The 7,109-nt window shown below is 34.4% G+C and overlaps 1 pseudogene across 1 annotated transcript; it reads left to right on the top strand.

Annotated features, from left to right (window-relative positions):
- Nucleotides 1-953: 953 nt before the first annotated feature.
- Nucleotides 954-5,739, top strand: LOC143547820 (putative CoA ligase CCL7; annotated as a pseudogene). Its single transcript, XR_013137850.1, has 6 exons — nt 954-1,086; nt 2,638-2,827; nt 3,668-3,813; nt 3,926-3,993; nt 5,039-5,141; nt 5,248-5,739. The product of XR_013137850.1 is annotated as a putative CoA ligase CCL7 (transcript).
- The last annotated feature ends 1,370 nt before the right edge of the window (nt 5,740-7,109 follow it).

Here is a 7,109-nt window from a genome sequence, read left to right as displayed (position 1 = left end):
TTATACTCATTAATCTACACATTTTTCCTACGGAGAGATTTCAACCCTTTACTCAAGGAGTGCCACATTTTTACAACTTGATAACATCATGTCAAGTCTTTTTTGGACTAGATTAAGGTAATTGTTTGTGTTAACTGTAACCGTCATCTTCCTTATGTGTGTTAAATCATTCGAAAACATGTAGCCTCACACGTTTTTTTTTTTGAACGGCAAATTTCATAAAAAAGGACTACCGGGAAACTAGCAAAAACCCCAAGACAAACAACCAACGAAGCCAAAAGGCAGAAAGTTAAACACCAAAAACAAAATCTAAAAAAACCAATTTTTTCAAGACCAACATAGGGCTTTAAACCCTTCTTTTTCTATAGTCTTGCAAACAAGATCTTCCATACCCACAAGATTCATCCCCAACTCACGAACTAACCTAATCGTTGCATCAACCTCTTCCTTTGTATGGTCTTTAGTTATAAAACTTTAACTTACACATAGAATTGTTTTCTCATCCGTACTAACAAGCTATGTCCACCAATGCTCATAAATACTAGATATACTCCGTATTAGTTTTACTTTTTAATGGAACAACATAGAATCTTGAAAATTAATATGAAAGTTGAAAGTAGACATTTTGTTTTATTCGGCTTATTAAATGAATAAATAATTAACAAATGGAGCAGTTACTTTATAAAAGTTTATAATATGTATTTAATTTTTCTTTACTATATATAATCCACAAAACAAGGACAAATTAAAACACTTTTCTTTAAGGAATTTACAATTTGTAAGGCATAAAGTACAAGTGTAATAAAAGATAAAGTGGTCTTTTAAACACAATCAACACAAGTTAATTTGATTTCAACATATATATTACAAGTTTGGTACCTCAACTTTAGTTAAATTTAAGAAATAATTACAACACACGTTCAGTTGACTTGGCTCGCTAACAACCTTTTAAGTGGCGTTGGTGAAGAATCCAAGTGTGGTGAGTAGGTATGATACGTCCTCGTTGAGGGATCGGGTGCTGCGCCTTTAGGGAAGGATGTGATGGACGAGTGTTGTAAGGTTTTTCCTCAAGCGAGTGTTTTGCAGGTGAGTTAGTTATGAATTGATAGATTAATTGAAATCGTTTCGAATAATTGATTAGTTTTGATTGATTGTTGAATATGATTATTAAGTGATCTAGTGATACTGAATGATAGATTGAAAATTATGTTTAGTTAGTACTTACGGTCAAAGGCTATACGCACACAACTGACAGTTTATACGAGTAGTGTAACCTTATATGGCCCGTTTAACATATAGGGTGGTACCCTTAGTTACTAGGTAGAGATGCATTTGGGTTCTGGGTCCAAATTGGTTGGTTCAAGTTCGGTCAAACCTGGTCAACATCTAGTTTTCAGCTGTTGGTAAGGGGAAAAGGATCCATTCGGGTTGAAACTGGGTTATAACTGGGTCTGCTTGAGTTAACGGTTTCAACAGATGAGTTGTTGAACCGATTACAGCTCTACGGTTTGGGTCGGCTCTCATCGGGTTTGGTTCGGGTTAAAACTAGTTCCTGATCCCAACCTGTTCTTTTTCTTTTTGTTGTTGATCTCGAAGTTACTAGGTAGGGACCTCTGGCACATTTTTTTTGACTTTAGACATGATCATGATAAGGGTAGTCTGTCTTTGTTGTTTTATAATGTCGCCCAACACAAATCAATTTAGAAATATAAAAATGGTCAGTTTTTCTCATAAGAAACTTTTCTTCTGTCTTGACTTTGGCCCGGAAAAATGGGTCACTGGGACCGGGTTCCAAGGTTGCTTTAGCCTGAAAGCTCAGTTAGATATTAAATATTCTCAGGGACTGACGTTAGCCTCCTAGGCCCGGTTAAGACCGGTTTTAGCTTCCTGAGCTTGATTAAGATTGCTCTTGACTTCCTAGGCCCGTTTAAGACAGAAGCCCAGAAAGGTTTGGAAGCCCAATTCTTAGACCCGGCCCGTAAAGCCCGAAAGCTCGGCGGCTCGGCTGACAGTCTTTAGGCCCAAACGACTTCTTTTAAGATATATTTTGTGTAATCTTAGGGTGGTTGTTTATATAATATATTTGAGGTATTTCCCTATAGATCTTTGACTTATTGTTAATGACTTAATGACAGTTGTTCATTTATTTATTTTTATCAGTCATGCTATAGATTAAGTTTATTTTTATTATTTGAAAACCAATTTTACCTTTTTTCTATATTTGCATTATCTTATGAGAAAAGGCTTGAAAAAGCCCGGGCCTGAAAAGGACTGACCAGAACTGATCAAGCCCAATAAGCCCAACTATTTTTTATAAAACTGGCCTTTTTGGGACCATTTAGGACCGAGCCCGTGATCATGCCCGATATCTATATTTTATAAAACTGGCCTTTTCTGGCTCATTATTTTTTATTTTTGGGACCATTTAGGACCGAGCCCGTGATCATGCCTGGTATTTGTGCCACTCTAGCCAAACCCCCATAGTCTTGTATGATGCTCTTAAATATTAGTTCATACCTCCACATAAGAATAAATACTTAATTGCATGCCATTGTCATCTATTTGTTAAAAAAGTAAGAGAAGTTTAATTTTAAATTGACCTTATAAATTACTTGAATTTTTTATAATTTTTTGTAGGGTTATGGGATGACGGAAACCGGTGGGATTGTATCTATTGAGAATGCAAGGGTCGGGTCTAGCCGTTCGGGTTCATCAGGAACACTTTGTCCTGGAGCAGAAGCTAAAGTTATACATATAGAAACCTTAAAACCTCTCCCCCCTAACCAGTTAGGTGAAATATGGGCCCGTGGCCCGAATTTCATGAAAGGCAAGTGATTAACCTTTATTTTAATAAATTTTTTCACCAACATCAGTACAAGTGCGAAAACAGGCAAAAGTCAAACGGGCTGGATAATCAGTCAAAACAAGTAGTTTTTAATGCAGCTGAGTACTTGACTCTAGAGGTGTGCAATGGTTTTATGAACTGAGCTTTGCATACCCATAGTTGACTAACACTTTTGGTCTAGAAAGTAGCTATTTTTATAAACAAATAATTGTGTCGAATATGAATAATGATTTAGGAGGTTTTATGCACTAAAAATTAAACTTTGGCTGCATTTTAACTCTTGCTCTTTTGTTTGACCCATGGGTGTAAGCAAGCTGAGCGTAGCCCAAGCTCATTTAACTTACGAGAGCGTGAGTTTGAGTTCGTGCCTCAGCTTGTTTATTATGTATTAATTAGTTTATATATTTATAAATATTTTTATGTACACTTTAATTATAATTTTTATATCTAACATAATATGGTTATTTTTTTATCAGAAAGTTATATATAATAATATTTATTATATGAATATATTAAATAAAAGTTATATAAGTAATAGGCACGCTTAGGCTCACGAACTAGCTCGGGGCTCGATAAGTGAAGCTCAGCCTCATTTATTAGACAACTTATTTTTAGGCTTGAATTCAGGCTCGATCTCATTTAAGCTGGATGCGGTTCGTGTTTTTAACAAGCTGATCTTGAGCAGCTCACGGGCGGCTTGGCTCGTTTACACCCCATAATGGTAAAACTGGGTTGACCCTATCATTAGTAAATGGGTCAAAACTGCCACCTCTTACGAATATTGCGATCAATATGTTTATGACTTTGTATTTTTTTTTACAGAATATTTTCATAACGAAGAAGCCACAGAACAGACTATAGACAAAGAAGGTTGGTTGCACACGGGTGATCTTGGTTATTTTGACGAAGAAGGACGAATATATGTTGTTGATCGTTTGAAAGAGCTTATCAAGTATAAAGGCTATCAGGTAATTGCATTCTTACACAGGTTCGGGTCAATTTTGATACAGGTTGACCTGCAAATACTTTTTGTCTAATTTTTTTTATGACAACAATAATTTACAACCAACATTTCTGCAGGTAGCACCTGCAGAGCTTGAAGGGCTGCTTATGAGTCATCCTGAAATCATGGATGCTGCAGTCATCCCGTAAGTAATGGATCATGTTTTTGCTCTATCACTTAAATAATTGTAAAATAGAAACAAATTATAATTGTTTTACCGGTCCTAGCAAGAAGTTACATTTTATTAGGCCTGCAAACGAATCAAGCGTTCAATGAACAGTTTGTGAACTGTTCAGCATGAAGTTCGTTTATACATGTTTATTTGGTAAATGAATGAACATGAACAAAAATACTTGTTCAGTTAGTTAAACTACGGACATGAGCACATGTTTCGTTCGTTTGAACGTTCGATTATGTTCACCCATTTAAGTTCATTTACATTCATGTATTTTCGTTAGTTTACATTTGTTTAAGTTTGTTCGTTAATATATTCATCTAAACTTTTTTGGCCCATTATTCTAGTTTCTACACATTACTTTTACCTAATTTTAGCTTAGTTATCTCTGTTCATCTATTTTTAGTTGTGTTTGGTCGTTTACGTTCATGAACCATCCGTTCGTATTGTTAACGGACGAACACGAACGAACACGAACAAACTCGAGCATGCTCAATTTCATAACAAATGAACACAAACAAGAAAACGCCATTCATTTAACTGTTTGCGTTTAATCATGAGTGTGCTCCGTTCATGCTCATTCGGTTCGGTTCGTTTACAAGTCTACATGTTTATTACCTGTCGTGATGAATGTGCCGTTCAGTTAATAGCACGACTTGTAGCATGTCAATCTTTGATGATCTTTACTGAGATGAAGTGACATATAATAATCATTCTTAAATATAAATTGAAGAAAGGACCATTTTTATAAACATGTAACTAAATTTAAAAAAAAATAAGAACAATTTTGCATATGTGTCATCAATCAGTGCCAGATCAGCAATTTACTGGTAAAATCAGTTAAAACAAGGCAGGTTGCTTATCCAGCTACTAAAATGTAACTTGGTTTCTACTTTTTTGCTCCTAAATACTAAGTTACATCCAGTAAAAAGTGTAATAGTTACTTCTATTTCATGCAATTTTCCCAAGTTAAGAACTTCCAAATTAAATGAAAATATTTCTTTAATTGTTGTAGATACAACGATGCGGAAGCAGGTGAAATTCCAATGGCATACGTTGTACGTAAACCTGGAAGCTCAATTACTGGTGAACAGGTTCAAGATTTTATTGCAAAACAGGTACAAAAGCTAGAAAATAATAAATATTGTAAACTACTTTTTATATTTAAAACTAGAGAAATAAATATTTATATATTCAATGAGTAATCTATTTATATTTTATCAGGTTGCACCATTTAAAAGAATAAGAAAGGTAGCATTTATCGACGCTATTCCAAAATCCGCAGCAGGAAAGATTTTGAGGAGGGAACTTAGACAGAAAGTTCAATCTAAACTCTGAAGCGTCTTGTATATGTATTCTATGTAATGCAAGCGCATGCAATAACAATGGTAAGGGAGTTTATTATATTTATGCATTTAGGGAAAATGTCACCAGATAGCTGGCTAGTAATAAGTTTTGTATTTGTTTCTGTAAGTTACATAGTTGCATTTCAAAGTTTGATGTATATTTTTGGCTTCGCGGGTTTCATTTCAAATTCTAAGGCCATTAAAGAAGTACGGATTATCGTTAGGTTACATCAAACGAAATAAACAAATAGAAATAGATAGTTGGTATATTTGTTTATCCTGGAAGTACATTGATAAGCTAAAGTATTGTAGCTTTTGAACATTCAAATTTAGCAGTTTCTGTTTGTAACTATTAGTTGCATCCTAGCAAGCACTAATGTTTTCAAAACTGGCTCAGTACTGAACCGGCAGTTTTGGTGTTCATTGGTTCAAGCGACGGTTCAGTAAAAGTCAAGTCATTGGTTTTTTTTTTGTTTCTGGTTGGCTTCAAATTGGAGGGTTCGTTTGTGTTTGATCAGTTAGCTCGTAACCAAACCGACCCAATACTAACGGTCCCAGTTGGGTCTGATGGTTTTCAAACAATGACAAGTACCTGTGAATAAAAGTACTTGACCACACAACATGCATTAGATGGACTCAAACAAGTTTTTTAATAGCTGCATCCTTTCTTATCAATTCAATAGAGTTGAAATTCATATGATCAAATCACATCATGAAGTCCAAAATGAGCTTCTTTATTTTCATCTCTTATTTCGAGTTGAATATTATTGGCACGTTATTATAATCTTGAAAACTCATTGTTGTTTAGTTAACTTTTTTTTTTTTTTTTTTTGTAATTATATAAGTTATCATGTTAATCATATAAAGTATAAGAATAAATAATGTACCAAGGGAAAGGTTAAGCTTTAGTGTAATAAATAATGTTATACAAAATAAAGTATAAGAAGTTAGAACCAAAATTACACCAAGATTTTAATAATGCATGGAAACTCTTTGATTGTTAAAAAAAAGTCCTACATGCCTTCCAAATGTTCCGACATATGATGAGCAATATACACGAATCAGTTTTCTGTAAACTTTGTTCAGTTGTAATTAGTTTTGATCGTGCACCGTATCCTTTACTCCTTTAGTGAGAAAATAAAAACCGCTAGGTTCTTGCACCATCGACTTATATTAAGCCATAACTTGTCTGTCATTTTGCACAAGATAAATAAGTGTTCCACTAACTCCATATGCTCTATACATAAAAAATAAAGGGGTGTGTTCGTTTTAATCCATATGAGGTGGGGAACATAGCCATTTCCGATCCCGGTCCAAAAACATTTACTTACAATAGTTGGTTGTTCTAATGTCACGTATAGTCTTAACCTGATAATGGTAATTATTTATTACTATTCTCAGGTTAAGACTATATATAATGCAAAGTTTGTGAAAGGAGCCCACATTTTGGCTCCCTCTGTGACCTCATCCGTCCTTATAAAACACGGTGATTACAAACGGTCATGTGGGGACCAAACGGATTGTACAATGTTGCATCCATGGCTAGCTCGTCCGTCATCGATCTACCTCTGGGTTCGTGAAATCCATTGTGTGTGCTATAATGTATTGTAGATTTAATTCTAAGCATTGAAATTTGAACTAATTCCTTTTTTTATTCTTTTAGTAAAAAATAAAAATAAAATAAATGCTCTTAGAACAAATATTTTTTTTCACCTCGTGCTTTTACACTATTCATTACAC

This window comes from Bidens hawaiensis, unplaced genomic scaffold, assembly GCF_021521415.1.
Source record: "Bidens hawaiensis isolate Kalapana, Puna unplaced genomic scaffold, B.hawaiensis_p1.1 tig00014833_1, whole genome shotgun sequence".
In the NCBI taxonomy this organism is placed as follows: domain Eukaryota; kingdom Viridiplantae; phylum Streptophyta; class Magnoliopsida; order Asterales; family Asteraceae; genus Bidens; species Bidens hawaiensis.
The sequence above is the reverse complement of the archived record's forward strand: the minus strand, read 5'-3'. Positions and strand labels throughout refer to the sequence as shown.